Raw genomic sequence first — 18,043 nt, forward strand, 5'->3', positions numbered from 1 at the left:
CTCTTGAAGAAAGGCCAGACCTCCTCTCTCTCCCTGGACAGGCCTAAACCTTATCTGCACAATGTGATTCGTAATGTTAGGAAACACAGGTGTTGTAATTGAAAAACGTGCAAATATTTATGCTCAATTCACAATCACATCACCTGTGTTTCCTCAGCTTAGTTATCTCATTGAGCAGATTTAGTCTAGCATATCCAAGAGTACGCAGAGGATGAGGACTGTATGCAACAAAGCAATGTACATTACTCACCTCCTTTGACACTTACAGAAGCCTCAGTTTAATATTTCTCAGTTCAATATTTATTTAAAGAACCAGACACCAATATGACCCTCTCATAAATGTGAAAAGGTTTTTTTTTAAAAAAAAAACGATTTTCTGGTCATAATTTGAAAACACAACACAGGTCCTATGTAGAAGCACATCCTATCAGTACTTAAATTAGCCAAGCACACATGAGGGTGTATTTACAAGGACCTTGCACCACGGGGAAATAACTTAAATTAAAATGGGGAAAATAACATCAAAGGGACTCAAGGCCTTGTAAATATGCCCCAAGCAGCCTATGAAACTCTAGCAGTACATATCAAGAAACTTAAATGACTTCAATAAACGTTTTTAAACACATCAAGTAAAGCAGTTATTCAACTACATTCAAGGGGAAGTGACTTAAAATGCCCTAACACACATGAAAGCGTATTTTGAAGGCCCTTGCACCATTTTTCCATCACTTTTAACATGGCTACGTAACTCAAAGAAACAAAATCTAAATTTGGCAAGCACACATGGGGGCGTATTTACAAGGACCTTGCACCACGGGGAAATGACTTAAATTAAAATGGGGAAAATAACATCAAAGGGACTCAAAGGCCTTGTAAATATGCCCCAAGCAGCCTATGAAACTTTAGCAGTACATATCAAGAAACTTAAATGACTTCAATAAACGTTTTTAAACACATCAAGTAAAGCAGTTATTCAACTACATTCAAGGGGAAGTGACTTAAAATGCCCTAACACACATGAAAGCGTATTTTGAAGGCCCTTGCACCATTTTTCCATCACTTTTAACATGGCTATGTAACTCAAAGAAACAAAATCTAAATTTGGCAAGCACACATGGGGGCGTATTTACAAGGACCTTGCACCACGGGGAAATGACTTAAATTAAAATGGGGAAAATAACATCAAAGGGACTCAAAGGCCTTGTAAATATGCCCCAAGCAGCCTATGAAACTTTAGCAGTACATATCAAGAAACTTAAATGACTTCAATAAACGTTTTTAAACACATCAAGTAAAGCAGTTATTCAACTACATTCAAGGGGAAGTGACTTAAAATGTCCTAACACACATGAAAGCGTATTTTGAAGGCCCTTGCACCATTTTTCCATCACTTTTAACATGGCTATGTAACTCAAAGAAACAAAATCTAAATTTGCCAAGCACACATGGGGGCGTATTTACAAGGACCTTGCACCACGGGGAAATGATTTAAATTAAAATGGGGAAAATAACATCAAAGGGACTCAAAGGCCTTGTAAATATGCCCCAAGCAGCCTATGAAACTCTAGCAGTACATATCAAGAAACTTAAATTACTTCAATAAACGTTTTTAAACACATCAAGTAAAGCAGTTATTCAACTACATTCAAGGGGAAGTGACTTAAAATGCCCTAACACACATGAAAGCGTATTTTGAAGGCCCTTGCACCATTTTTCCATCACTTTTAACATGGCTATGTAACTCAAAGAAACAAAATCTAAATTTGCCAAGCACACATGGGGGCGTATTTACAAGGACCTTGCACCACGGGGAAATGATTTAAATTAAAATGGGGAAAATAACATCAAAGGGACTCAAAGGCCTTGTAAATATGCCCCAAGCAGCCATGAAACTCTAGCAGTACATATAAAGAAACTTAAATGACTTCAATAAACGTTTTTAAACACATCAAGTAAAGCAGTTATTCAACTACATTCACGGGGAAGTGACTTAAAATGCCCTAACACACATGAAAGCGTATTTTGAAGGCCCTTGCACCATTTTTGCATCACTTTTAACATGGCTATGTAACTCAAAGAAACAAAATCTAAATTTGCCAAGCACACATGGGGCGTATTTACAAGCACCTTGCACCACGGGGAAATGTCTTAAATTAAAATGGGAAAAATAACATCAAAGGGACTCAAAGGCCTTGTAAATATGCCCCAAGCACCCTATGAAACAAAGCAACATTTTAAATACACAACTTTCTTCATAATTTTCTCCCTAAAGCATACTATTCTCTATCTAAATTAAATGAATCTTTTCTCACCTTAGCAAATACTTTTTGAGTTTCAAAACAGTCTCAGACACACACCAATTTGTCTTCAGCAGAGCAAAAGGTATACACTCCAGAGGCTGCAACCAACAATGGCACAGAAATGCTGTAATTCATCACACATATCTCTCATGTCACCCAATCAAAACTCTTCCCTCACTTTTTTCAAATCAACACCCTTCCCCCTTCTACCCTTTCTGCCTTTTTTCCATAGCAACCACCTCCTGAAAGACCTCTCATGTTTGCAAGTTCACACAACAATGTTTCAATTGAACTCTGAACTCTCAGTACACCTGCGTATCCAGTGCAATCTTTCATAAAATGATTTTTTCTTGACCATTCAAATTACATCTTTCAAAGAACTCATCCATGTACCCTAACTTTCTGTTTTCAGCAATCAAAATCCACCAATCACTGCTACTGATTAATTACCACAGAAACTCCACAGTTATTTTCATTACATACTCCTACTGTTCCAACTGCCATTTCCTTCCCACACTTCATCTGACTGCAGCAGAACCTCCTCTCACCATGTTTTCTGTCTGGATTATTGGACATAGTTACATCCACTGGGCTCAAAGGTATGCTGATAACAGAAATTTACACAACCTCAATTTACAAAATGTGGAAATCAACTGGATTGGCCACAGAGGATTAAGATGTCACCAATTGATACCATTGGTGAAAACCTTTTTGCATTTGCCAAAACCTGACCTGTTAATTGTGCACTGTGGAGGAAATGACTTGGGCACTTTGACTGGGGTAGGTCTGGAAATGCTTTTAAAAGACACCTTTGACCAATTGATGGCACTTTTTCCTCAAACTGCCTTGGTATATTCAAATATATGCCAAAGACAGAAATGGAGGTGGTCCAACCAATTTTGTTCACAAATTGAGAAATCGAGGAAGCATGTAAATAAGTCTGTTTCAGCTTACATGAGAGACCATGGAATGGGCTCCATCTACAACAATAACTTGCATTACTACATGCAAGATATCTACAGAGCAGATGGAGTTCACTTCTCAGATGAAGGGAACAGAATTTTCATCCTGAATTTAAGACTGTGCATTGGTACCTACTTGTAGGTACCTAAATCAGCCACAGGACCCAAAAGCTCTTTTCAGAGCTACCCTACATCTGATCACTCACAATTATTATTTTACTCTAACTTTTTTCACTAATTTTCACCAAAGTACGCTCCCCGGAGAGCTACCCGGTACGCGCACCGGACGCTAACCGCGCAAAAATTTGAAATTCTCAACATTATTTGCCCTCCATCTTGTATCTCAATTCTATCGAAACACAAAATGGAGGACTCCCGTAACGCTGCCGGTTCGCGTACCGGGGCGCGCACCGGGAAGCGCTCGCTCAAAAAAGGTGGGAAAGTAATATACAGAAAAACCACTGGAGACACTTTCACCAAATATAGATTAGCTCATACTACATACCAATCCCTACCATTTTCACAAATTTGGTTGGAATTCTATTTAGCCATTTAGACTGTAGACCTCTCTAAATACCCTGAGGTAAATTACTTCACAAAACACATCTGAATTGTTGGAATTGACAACCAATTAAAATGTTACTTTCATTTTCTACTTTTTTTACCTGACATTTGATTGGTTATGTACCTGAATATATATAAAGAAAGAGAGAGAAACACAGCCATTTTCACTACTACTTCCTGAAGTACACTGCAAGAGCATTTTCACTGACAACTTAAACTTGTTTTTAAAAGGTAAGATGTTATTTTGTAAATTTGAAAGGAGAACTATATCATGCACTTTAAATTAATTTGGGAAAACATTTTTAGATAGTTATATACTGTCCCTCTGTAAGAGTTAGACATTGAGAAAGGCTTGTTTATTATAATTATGGATTGATTTAGGTTTCTGTGGTATAATTATGAATTTACTTAGGCTTCCTCACAGGCGCTTTTTGATAGTACTACTTCACGCCTGAAACCATACAGTGCCCATAGATTACTTCTCTGTTATAAACTCACAAGTACCTGTCTGAACTTAAACCCAACAGTGCCCTATCTCTACTGATATATTTATTTTTTATGCAAATTACAGCAAGAAAATGGAAGGAGAGCAGAATATTTCCTTCAAAATTGTTCTGGAGAACAACACAGAAAAAGATATTGAGGACAATGATGAGTCAGATTTCATGGATGAATCACGGGACCATGAATTAATTCAATGTGTAGATGCAGTAGATTCGCTGATTGAAAATGAGGACATTTCCGACAATGTGTTGTTAAATGTTCTGTTAAATTTGGAAAAAGAATCACAAAAATAAATTTATATTTAATAAAAAAAGCAACAAAAAAAAAAACAACAAAATGAACAATCAATAAACATACAATATTTAAAAAGTCTATCATTCTTTTTTCCTTATAGTACGCTCCCAGACCGCTTCCCGGTGCGCGTACCGGGCGCTCCCCACGCAAAAAAAACGTTTTTTTTGTTTTTTTCCCCGCGGGGCCCTTTTAAAGCCTCCACATCAAACCCAGGGGGTCACGGAGGATCTGCTATGCCCCCTTATGGTCATTTACCCCTTTGTTTTGGCCTCCTCTTGTCTCTCGATCCTACCGAGAGACAAGATGGCGGCCGCTCCGGACTGTTTAGAATGTTGACAGACACCGGAGAGCCAATCAGCTTCGCTTCGCGAAGTTCCGTTACGCGTCAGATACGCGAACCGGGGCGCTGCCCGCAGCGCGCTTACAGATAAATATATTTTTTTTAACGTTAATTTCTCAAAATCCATTGGAGCACATATATTGAGACCTAGCAAAGGCACATCGGGCTACCAGTCCCTACAATTTTGCCAAGTTTCGTGGAAATCCATTCAGCCGTTAGAGCTAAAAGTGAGGCCAACCGCCCTATGGAAAATTGCATGGGAAAAGTGCGTTTTGGGACCCCCCTTTTTTCTCGGCCCCCCCTTGACGAAACCCCCCCAAATTTTTAGGGGCTGCTCAGAAACAAAATGTTCCATTTTCCTGAAAATCTCAGCCAATTCCGTCCTCAAACGCCAAAGTTATTCGACATAGAATTTTCAAAAATCCCATAGAGAAAAAATCCTAACTATATATACCTACTGGCGACCGCCAGTAGGTAATATATATAAATATATATATATATATACAAAGTTGCTCCTTCCAGAGTGCAGGGACCAGTGAAGGGTGGCGTACACGCCGGCAGAGCGTACCGGCAAATAGTATTCCAAGCAAAACCCAGTAACGTACGCTCTCAGGACAGTAAGCCGATCGCCAATGTATAGTCCAAGTTAATTGCACAACGCCTTTCGACTGTAGACACAGCCTTGATCACGTGAAATGTGCACACCAACACCGGTAACTGATAAAGTTCCAAACAAGTTAATAGAATGGAAGAAGGACTTTGCCAATTGACAAAACCATGGCCGCCATGATGTAATGGGGAACACATAATGCATAACATGGAAATACAATGAAATCATCCAAATATACACAGGAAATGCAATAATGTGAAATACATACATATGAAATACCTAGTCCCAATATTGTAACAAATATTCGATCGGGATCGGGAAATTGCCCCATATACAGCTAATGATTATCCTGTCTTTAAGCAATCTATTGACTGGATGTCCTCCCGTCTGTAGCGAGTTGTAGGACGTGCAACAGTGATATGGGAAATGCAAATTGTAGAGCCTACTAACGTTATGTACCGTCAGCTCTCACTGTGCCTCAAGTGAGGGCACAACTGAAAGGCCACTGCCCTTGTTGCCATAGAGACTAATCTCAATATTTGACAAGTGCCAATTGTCAAGTGCACGCAAACCTGAAAATAAATGTTGAACCAAATGGGAAAACACTGGCAAACGTCACTGTTATGCTCCCGCTAATACAGAAAACCGTAATCTATGTGATCTCGCTACTAAAAGGTTCCTGGTTGCAACTCGCATGTATCAATGTAAATGAACTGAGATATACAGTACAAGTGCCCAAACATGTCTGGCGTAAACCATGGAATAAAACATATATGACCCAAACACATATCAGTTACCCACAAGTGAGGAATCTACTCTAAAGATGTGAAGGATGTGAGGGGGAAAAGGGTAGGCTGCCCGTGCAAGTGAATACAAGTGAATGGGCTCCTTCCTTGCCTCCTGCAAAAGAAACAGAAGAAAAAGAGATAAAGAGATATATTAAAATCATGAAACAAAGTCTGACTACACAAAATCACATACAATTGTAAGACCTTATAAACAGTTCCTGATACACACCCGGGCCACGGGGGAAACAGATAATGAGGAGAAAAACGTACTGCCTTCTCTGGGGACACATTGGAAAAAGCACAACATTATCACATAAATGTGTAAAGACAATGATATAAGGGGGGGCTATCTAGGACTCCTCCTTTAAATGTATTGACAGTTCCTCATCAATGTTCAAACCTCCTGGGCTCTTAGTTTGAAAGGCAATAATATATGTTGATTACTGTTGCCTGAGTAAGAGCACTCTATCCCTTCTTCTAGGGTTTTTAGGGATTTGTTCGAGAATCAAAAAGCTTAAATCAGCTACATTAGAGAAATGTCTGTCGTAGAAGTGGTGTGCCACAGGGTATTTCAGGTCATTATTAGTAATGGCTCTAATATGTTCTAGGACCCTTTTCTTAGCTGTACAAGTTGTGCTCCCAATGTACCATAACTTACTGGTGCATTGGATGGCGTAAATGGCAAAACTCGTGCTGCATGTAAGAAATTGTGTGATCTTTTTGGTGACACCCCTGTAGTAGGCAAGGACTCCCCTAAACTTACTGTGTCTGCACGCCTTGCAATGACCGCAGGGGAAAAACCCAATAAGGCCATGGCTGGCAGTAACAGGGTAGCTGGTAATGTCACTTTTAACCACCAGATCTCGGGTATTTCTATCCCGTCGGTATGTTATGTTTGGTCTGTCAGTAATTGTGTCACCTATAACAAAGTCTGTGTTCCGAATATCCCAGTGTCTAGCAAGAATGTGTTTGATCTTGTGAGAGTCAGAGCTGTATGTTAGGATCATGCGAGTGTTGTCACTATCTCCCTCATTGTGTGCCTCCGGCTTGCCAATTAAGGTGAGAGTTCTGTCCACCCCTTCTGCTCTGTCTCTTGCTTTATTCAAGACCCAATTGGGATATCCTCTGGCTTTGAACCTACTGATGATAGTCTTGCTCTCCTCGGTATAGGCTTCAGCATTATTGCAATTCCTTTTGGCCCTCAACAGTTCTCCGTAGGGTATACTCCATTTAAGTGCCTCTGGGTGACTGCTGAGGGCATGAAGGACACTGTGCCTGCTGTGGCCTTCTGAAAAAGAGAAGTGCAAATCACCCCTTGTTTGATCTCAAGGCAGACATCCAAATACTCTGCTTTGGTTGTATTGATGCTGCCAGTAAGAAGGATGTTGTAGCTGTTGGTGTTAAGTTTCTCAATGAACTCCTCTGCCGCCCCCTTTGGGCCCCTCCAGATGATGAATAAATCATCGATCTAACGAAGCCACATGATGACTTTCTGGAGGTCCTCTTTAAGGGTGGCACTTGCAAAGATTTCTTGCTCCCAGTAACCCATAAATAAATTGGCGAAACTGGGATCAAAACAAGATCCCATTGCAGTGCCTGTAACCTGCCTGTAGAGGGTGCCGTTAAATGAGAACATATTTTTCTTAAGGCAGAAATCTGTCATCTCTAAAATCATGCCACTGTGGTCGCGAAATCTCGCTGGCCTGTGTTTCAGAAAGTGTTCACACGCTTCCAGACCTTGTTGGTGATCAATTATGGGGTACAACGAGTATACATCTAGGACAATGAGGAGATATTCTGGATTCCAAGTAAGGATTTCCATTCTACAGAGAAAATCCTTAGTGTCCCTTATGTAGCTAGGCAATTGTGTGACAGAATCCCTCAGAGAATTATCAACATATTTAGAAATATGTTCTGTGACGCTCCCTATAGATAATAAAATGGGGCGTCCTGGTGGTCTAGTGCTATCTTTATGGAGTTTGGACAGTAGGTACATTATGGGTAGTTGAGGATGGTCTTTCTTCAAGTAACAAAACTCCTCCCAGTCCAGAAGACCCTTGTCCCTCCAAGTTGTCAACTTGTCCCATATGTCAGTGATACTGTTGTTGTATGTCTCATAGGTTATGTGCATGTTGAATTTGTTGTCATTTAATTGGTGTAAGGCCTCATTGATGTAATCATCTTTGTTGAGGATAACCACATTTCCACCCTTGTCCGCTGGACGGATGACAATGTTAGTGTCCTCTGTTAATGCTTTGAGTGCCAGTCTTTGAACAAAGGAGAGATTAATATTAGGGTCTCTTTGTTGTTTCCTAGTCTTGAGTCTCAGGTCCATGAGCACCTTGATGGTACACTCATGGAACGTATCGCTATTGTCATGTGGGAGTAAAGGTAGAAAATTGGACTTGACTTTGAAGTCAGGACGTGCAGCGGCATCATGTGCTATCTCCATATCCTCAAGTGTTTGTTTGGCACTGGTCTGTTCACTTCTTTCTTCCCTATTTTTTTTAAGTTCCAACATAGTAATACGTGTATCTACATCACTGATAATAAGATTGCTATCAGTCCCACTGTTACAATTCCTCCTGGTGTGATTTCGTCCCAGTCTCTTAAGTTTGTGCCATTTCTTTAACTTCAATTCACTAACATATTTAAAGAGGTCAATTCTAGTGTTGGTATAATTAAAAGAAGATGAGTGACAAAAAGAGAGCCCCAAACACAGTGTCTGTTTTTCCACATCACTCATGAGTCTTTTGGAAAGGTTAACTACAGTTCTATTTACCATTTCAATATCCATTAGTAAGTCTTGTTGGAGCGTGCCTTGTGATTTCCCATTGCGTCCTTCCTCATCCTGTGTTGCCAACGCTGTTGGAGTCTCTTTTTTCTGTTTCAGCATTTCCCTGTCCTCTGCCTCGTCCTCGACCCCATGGTCTCGATGGTGGGTTGTCTATCAGTATTTGTCAACCTCTCCGTAGGACCCAAAACTCGTCTAAAAAATTGGCCTGTCTTGGGTTGCGATCATCCCCTGATGTGTTTCCTCCTGAGATATCAGATTCAGTGTCACTGATGGTTGAGTTCTCTGTGGCTATGTTTGTTGTAATGTCCGGAGTTGACCCATTGGTGGAATTTTGGGTTTTATACAGATGATCATATTACTTGCTGAAGGTACGTTTCCTGCCACTTTCATAATTTGTGTAATCGCGATTCAGTTTTCTTTGTTTTCTGGCTTTTATTTCCTCACCTGTTAGTGCCTGGGGCGTTTCATAAGTACATGCTTAGTGACTGGATGATTAGAGTACTCCAAATAGAATACATGGTGAATTTATAAGTGCTAGGGTTTTGGAGCAGTGATTGGATAAGTACACTGTGCTGACAAGGTAATTGGAAAAGTGCTCCGGGAGTGACAGAGGGTTTGCTGGACTGCATGATTAGTGCTCTGGGGATTGTAGCAGTGCATGTGTTAGTGCATGGGACATTGCATGCGTACATGTGTACTAACAAATTCACCATGCACTCTTCTTGCAGCACTCTAATCATCCAGTTACTACCCATGTACACATGCAATGGCCCAGGCAATAACTCATGCAGTGCTACAATACCAAGAGCACAACCCATGCAGTCCAGCAATTCCCCTGTTGCTCTCTGTGCACTCTTCATGCAATGGCCTAGGCACTAATACATTCACTGCTACAATCCCCAGAGCAGTACCTATGCACTCCAGCATTCCCCTTGTCACTCCGTGAGCACTCTTCTAATCACCCTGTCAGCACTGTATACTTATCCAATCACAGTGCCAATACCCAGGCTCTTATAAATTCACCATGTAGTATCTTTGCAGCACTCTAATCATCCAGTCACTAACCATGTGTTTATGCTATGACCCAGGCATTAACTCATGGCAAACACAGAGGAGGTCATTCTAATCACACGGGTACCCCAACGCATAGTGTTCCCTAGTGTATATAGGTGTTTTCACTGTATTCTAAGTGTCTTTTAGCATAGCACTGGCTCTAGGCGTTACCACCAGTACCCGTCAGCAAAATGTTGGGGCATAGAAGGACTTTCTGCTCCTCTGTTTGGTTCTTTCTGTACATCTCTTGCTTCTTCCTGCACTTTTCTTTAGCTTTCTGGACTTCTGTTGCCTCTTTCTTCATTTGTTTTGCTTCTGTCTGCACTTTTCTGCCTCTTTCTTCACATGTCCTACCTTTGTAGGCATAGTTAGAAATTAGCATTTAAAAAACCTTTGTAATTCACTCAAAAAAACATGGTTTTCAGGGACCTTATAGTTAGAAATTAGCATTTAAAAAACCTTAGAAACTCACTGAAAAAATCACAGGTTTTAGGGACGTTATTTCACTCGTATAAAACCAGAGAAATTCAGCTCTTATAGTTAGTACAGCTAACTATAACACGCGCCCCCACAATGCACTGCTGATGATTTCACATATTACAACATACTCAGATTTAATTTATGTGTGCCTTTTAGACAGGCATTTTGTAATACTGTATTAATTAGTCAAATGAATGTTCCAAAACACAGTAATTAAATTACTCAGACCATTCGAAATAGATTAAGGTCTAAGTCTGTTTATTGGTTGAAACAGCAGTTTCAGGTCCGCTTTCTTCAAAAAAAGTTTATAGGGTCTCACCTGACCTTAGTAGGACCAAACCCACCTTGTTGTAAAAAACGAATTGGATTTCGTTAGGGCCTCTTGTTTTGCGTTCCTCTTCCTCTTTTTGTAGCTCCCTTTGGACCTTCTGGTTTTACAGGGTTTTCCATAGTCACATTCATTTTTCCCCTTTCAATTTGTCTTATTGTCACCTGGTAGAGCCTCATTTCCCTTGAAAAATCCAGCCTGGGGAACGAGGTTGTGGGCCCCTCTTTCCCCGAACTTGCTTCAGAGCTCTCCACACTTGAGGTAGCTGGTATGATACAAGTGGTATTTATTGCTACAGTTTGTTTAGCATATAGATAATCAAATGTTCTTGCAAATGTATATATTTGTCCTGCAGCGTAATGTCTTTTATCTCTATTGAACTTTTTTGCCTTTTTTGTTCCAGCTCTTCTTCATGTTTCTCCAGCTTTTTTTTCCCATTTTTACTAATGCGCTCATTACATCTTCCCTGTCCTGCATCATTTCGAAAACCTCCTCAAGTTCCTTTATTTTCGGTACTGCTGTTGTTAATTTCCTATCTGCATGTGTAATTAATGTCCGCAATAATTTGTTGGAGCACTCCATAGTATCTTTCTGCCATTGCTTTGAGAAGTCAGGGTCTAGGACACTCATGGTAGGTAGTACAAAGATTCTAAGGCCTTTCAGGATCTTTTCACACTCTAAATAAATATTTAATGGGGTCATTTCACATCATTTGTTTGTCTCTGTAATACTGGTTTGTTCCAATTTTTTAACCAGTTTTAAGGGAGATGGGTCAATTTTCTGTTGATCCTCACCACTTGCTGGTTGGTATTTGTGGAAAAGTTCTTTAGCTTTTAATTCCCTCTTAGCACGTCGATCCTTCATGGTTCAGATTTACAGTCAGCAATGTCTTTGATGATTTTTCAGATAATTCATCACTCTTACTCTACTTACTTCTTATTGTTATTTCCCCTTTGATCCTTAGTTATTGGGTTATAATTGCTATTGAGATTTGTTCTACAAGTGATTCTTTTTATTTGTTCTTTCTGGTACCATTGCTGTTATTCACGGTTTTGGCAGCATTCCCAAATCCATTAGAGCATTACACTTCGTTAGTTTTTATTTAGTTTAAACCCGTTTCTATCTATGAGTTCATGGCTGCCCTCTTCTAAATGATCAATGTTTTTCTCTTTTTATATACATACACATATACATATATATATATATATATCCTACTGACGGTCGCCTGTAGGTTGCTATAGTTAGGACCATGTTTCCATAGGATTTTTTTTTTTGACTTGGCTATAACTTTAACGTAGTTTGACCAATCTTCATGAAATTTTCCCCTAAAAGTTTAAGGTAGGTTCTATTGTTATGTAAAGTTTGGGGGCGATCCGTGCAGTGAGGACCAAAAATTTGGGGTGCAAAATAAGGTTGTGTTTGTAATGTTAATTTCCATAGGAACCTTTAGCCACACCTATAGCCCTAATTGATTGGACTTACACTAAATTTGGCAGGGAGGTAGACTTCGGCTCAAAGAAGTGCCTTTTGCATATTTGGTGTAAATCCATTCAGTAGTTGTTGAGAAATGTATGCTTAAAATTATAGTGATATCTCTGGCCACGGATATTTCAGAATGGTTACACGATGATTCCCAAATGTACACGCCAACGGGAATGTTTTCATTGACTGGACACAACCTGAACAGATAGTTGAGGCCATCATTTTATCTATTGGGAATGGTTCCCAGGGCTGAACATTTCTGAAAAATCTAACATAAGGGGTCAGAGTAGAAGTTCTCTGACCCCATGCTTGATAAATGGGAGTTTTAGTGACACAAATTATGCATCACAAATTGATTTTATTAATCATGTGTGATATTTGTGATGAGGCAGTGACTTAAGTATCTCTGAAACTACTGAATGGACCAAATCACAAAAAGCATGCTTTCAGGAACAACATCTAGCTTTCTGCCAAATTTGGTGAAAACTTTTCAGCGGTAAGGGCTGTAGTCATGTTCAAAAAATGAATAATCTCCATAGACAGAACATGGGAAAATGCATTTTGGGACCCCCCTTTTATGTCAGTCCCCGCTTGATGGATCACCCTGGTACTTTCAACACAGCAGCTGAACTGAAAGGGGTCGTTTTGTGAAACTATGTGAAATTTCATCAAGTGGTGCCAAAGTTATTGGCAAAACAAAAAACGTTTTGTCTATGGAAACTTTGGTCCTAACTAGAACTACCTATTGTTTTGACTTATACTGGGTGCTCCCTTGTGTCTGGTAAAAGCTATACCTCTCTGAATAGCTCTAATGAGAGCTAAACATGTGTCAGGGGTTGCTTTTATTCATTTTAGCTTGGCCTGGTTGGTATTTTACCAATTTAAAGCTGTAATACTGTGCCTGGAGAAGTGAAAGGCTCTGTCATTTTACAGCTCGGCATGGCCAGCACTGTGCTAGTCCTATGCTTAAAGACTCTTTGCTGTAGGAATGGCAAAAGACTTTCTCCCATCTGTCTTGGCATGGCAGGCACTTTGATAATTCTGCTCTTAATGACTTTGATAGAAAAGCAGACATTTGAAATGAGCAGATCTGGAGTGTTACTGATGTTGAGGGTGCTCTATGCAGCAGCTGCTTTCCACCTAAACTTGAGAACTACCCAGAGTTCTCTGTTTTTTTGCATATATATATATTCACTGAAGAAAACAAAGGTTACAGGGATGTTATAGTTAGGCTGAACTTTCACTTTAATTCTGCAGTTAGGGTTAGCTGAGCTAACTATAACTCACGCACCCCATAATGCACTGCTTATGACCGCACATATTACGTCACTCTTGACATGGTCAGTGGCATCACTGATGATATCACTGATGACATCCCAAATTACACCACTCATGACATCACTGAGTGAGTGGGTGCATTAGTGATTTTGGGGATGATGGCATCAGTGATGTCATCAGTGACCATGTCATGAGTGATTTGATATGTCAGGTCATAAGGAGTGCATTGCAGGGGTGTTAGTTATAGTTAGTTCAGCTAACTCTAACTGGTGGGTTCCCGGGACATTGCTGGAGCCAGCCCTAGGGTGGTCCCCAGGGCCATTTACGGCTCCAGGAAGGGGGCAGTGCTGCCCCCTCCCATTTTTCAAATAGCCCCAGGTAGGTGGTGGTCCCCGGGGCTGTATGCAGAGGCAGGAGCCCCCCACAAATTATGTTTAATCATAGCCCCTGGGAGGTGTTGTTCCCTGGGGCTACGTGGTAGGGAAGGAGCCCCATCACACATCACAGTACATTTAGCCTTGAGGAGGGGGTGGTCCCCGGGTCTACGTTGGGGGGCTGGAGCCCCTCGATATATTTTTTTACATTTTGCCCCGGGGAGGTGGTGGTCCCTGGGTCTGCAGGGGGATGCCTGCCCTCCCCGCATTTGCAAAATGTATCCCCAGGGAGGTGGCAATGCCCAGGGCTGCGGGGCCCGCGTGGGTCCTTGCATCATTATTTTTGATTGTCCCTGGGACCTGACCCACCCAGGGACCTAAATGAAGTGCAGTAGCCTGTGCTTCATTTTTAAAAACATTTTCAGCTGGATTCTCAGATCCACCACGAATCCCGCCAAAAAGATTTAAGAAAATGCTGTTTTGGGCACTTAGGGCCTATGAAGTCAAGAGGTTTCTACCCTGCCCCCTTTTCTTACTTTTTCATGTTTTTACCCTTTTTTCTTGTGACTCGGTTCAACCGGGTCTCAAGATGTCTGCCAACACTTCCTGGTTTGAAATGCTGGCAGCCAATCAGATTGCAGGCATGAGATCTGGAGGTTTCGCAGATCTTCCGCGTCTTCACTTGTATACCTGAGAAATGTTGACCTTTCTCAGGAACTACTGAACGGATTAACACAAAGATTTAGAGAGAGTGGGTACAGCCAGCAGGTTTTAGATCAAGCACTGAGCAAAGTGGATGGACTTCCCATAGAGGCTATTATCTTCAAGGATAATAAGGGAAAGAAGTGGGAGCCAAGGGGGTAAAAACTCAAATGATAACTGGATACAATACCTATACCAAAAGAGACTGCATGAACAGACGTTGGCATGTGGTTAAGGATGATCCAATAATGAATGGTATAGTTCCAAAAAGTTCCCGTATCTCTTTTAGAAGAGCAAAATCCATGAGGCAGCAGTTGGTAGTGAATAGCACAGATGTGATTCCACTGAGAGTTGGCAGAAGGTGAATGCAGGTTTTAACAAGTGTCAGAAATTCAAGGCGTGTCAGCATGGAGTAAACAAAAGGGAAATCCAACTACCCCTGATGAGTAAACTGTGGAACATTTCATGTTTCTTTAATTGCAGGAGCGACCATGTGGTGTATGTCCTTCAGTGCACCTGTCCCAAGATTTAGGTGGGTAGCAAAGTCCACATGGCACACGTTAGAATCCCCCAACACCGTAGGGCGGTAATTAACAAAGATAAAACTTATCTCGTAGCCCCACACATCAATGAGATTTATGGAGGCAATATGAATGAGCTTTCCTTATTATGTAACTGATTCAGTCCCAAGAAATGGTCGAGGTAGGAATCGTGACATAAAACGCCCTAAGTTGGCAGGGTATGCTCAGACGTGAGTCCCTTGCTCACTTTGCCACTGGATTCAAGCAAGCCCGGCTGAAGACGGCTGTAATGCCAGAAACCGGTCCTGGGAAGCTTGATTCCGGTCCAGGGAAGACATGGCTTGGCAGTTCGGGCTGGACTGTTCCCATGAGGCACAGGGTCAGACTGATTTGCATATGGCCATGTCTGAACTGGGGTGGCGGAGTGAGCTAAAGAACGGTGATGGATTAAACCCAGATCAGTTGACTGGGGGTGAGTGTTTGTATTGTCAACGCTCCGTCCATCATCACCTTTGGTTTTTCTTTGTTCGCCCTAAGTTGGCAGGGTATGCTCAGACGTGAGTCCCTTGCTCACTCTGCCACTGGATTCAAGCAAGCCCGGCTGAAGACGGCTGTAATGCCAGAAACCGGTCCTGGGAAGCTTGATTCCGGTCCAGGGAAGACATGGCTTGGCAGTTCGGGCTGGACTGTTCCCATGAGGCACAGGGTCAGACTGATTTGCATATGGCCATGTCTGAACTGGGGTGGCGGAGTGAGCTAAAGAACGGTGATGGATTAAACCCAGATCAGTTGACTGGGGGTGAGTGTTTGTATTGTCAACGCTCCGTCCATCATCACCTTTGGTTTTTCTCTGAAATCAATTATAGCCTGCTCGATCCCCATACCCTCCATTATACACCAGAGCTTAGAGTGGGAGACGCAGTCAAAAGCTGCTGATAAATCCATAAAAGCAAGATCATTTTTCCCACTCTTTACCCTGGTGTACTTGTCCATGATTAAAGAAAGGTTCAGGCACTAGTCTACGGTCTCCATTCCTCACCAAAAACCATACTGGGTCTGCATTAAATATCTCTATCCTCTGCCCAGGACTCCAGTCTTGATAAGAGGAGGCGATCCATAAGTTTTGGTGTTGTATCAATGAGGGAAATCAGTCTGTAGTTCTTAGGGGTACCCTTATCCCCTTTTTATGAATCGGGACGATTACACTAGTTGTCCAGGAATGCGGTGGGCCCATTATTGCTATTTTATCAACAATGTTGGTCAATAGAGGGACCCACAGATCTTCATTCACCTGAAAAAGATCAATTGGGACCCCATCTGGTCAGGGGGCCTTCCCAGTACTGCATGCCTCCAGCCCACTCCTTACTTCATCTATTGTGAATATTAGGGTAACCTGGGTAGAGTGGTATGTGGGTGTGGCGGATAGGACAGGGGAAGCGCTGAGAGAAAAGATGTTTGCAAAATTTGCCACCCAGTCATTTTCCCCAACATTCACATCTAAAGTAGGATCCTTTTGGGTTTTAAAGTAGGGTGCAATAATTATCTCCCAGGCAGCTCAAATCCCGGAATAGATTAATGTTTGACAGCAAGACACCACGAGGCCTAAATTCAGAAGAAGATAAGCATGTCCATCTCTGGGGAGGAAGTGTATGAGATTGACCTATACAGAAATTAATGTTATAAAGCAATGATGTATGGGTTTTATCAATGCTTTTAGGAAATGTTTTGAATGTATAGACATATTTTACTGCACGTTATTTTGTTATACTGTCATGCCCCTAAGGTTGGCTCATTGAAAAGACATAATAATTTGGCAATGAGATCAAATGATAACAGTTAGGATAGAGATTAGAAGTCACCTAAAAGAATAATACTTTTAAAATGCACTAGCACTTTTAGATGTTGCAACTTTCACAAAATGGAAACTACTAATGTAAGGCAGGAAGTGATGCAGAATGTAGTTACATAAAGTGTTATGTTTACAGTGGAATATGACTAAGGCATTTGCACTTTATATATAGCAATAATGTACAGCCGCATTTACACCTAGGGCTTGGAGTTGATTTGTGGACAGGAATTATAAAGACATGTCTGAGCCATTTTTGCACAAATGCACTTGCACTTTAAGCCCAAAGTTTATAAGAGATTGTGGTTAAGGCACTAGCACTTTAGAATTGAAGTAACTCTGTGCACAGATGCACTTGCACTTTTAAACCCTATGTCCATGTAACAGTACATCACTAGAAGAATTTGCATTGGTAAATGAACCACTGTGGGTTTACTAAATTTTGCACAAATGCATTTGCACTTTAATGTGAAATTGCATCTATCGGATCAGTTAACATATCATGGAGGGAAAATACCTCATTTTTACATCTTAGGTTTTGATTCTGATATGGTTACGAAAGCATTCCCACCTAGGTCCTGATTCTGATGCAGTTAGGAAGGCCTCCTAACAGCCTTCCAAATCGCATCGGGAACATGTCTTCCCGACCGAGGGCCCAATTATAATGTGGTTAGGAACAAATGCTTCCATTGAAGTCAATAGGAGTATAGCCAAATCGTATTGGGAAGTATCCGGATGCACCGTACTCCGTCGGTGGGACTCTCCCAATCCGAGTGGGTCGGAAACCATTTCCAAACCGATTTGGTCGGGTAGCTTTCCA

This window comes from Lissotriton helveticus, chromosome 7 (assembly GCF_964261635.1).
Source record: "Lissotriton helveticus chromosome 7, aLisHel1.1, whole genome shotgun sequence".
Taxonomy (NCBI): domain Eukaryota; kingdom Metazoa; phylum Chordata; class Amphibia; order Caudata; family Salamandridae; genus Lissotriton; species Lissotriton helveticus.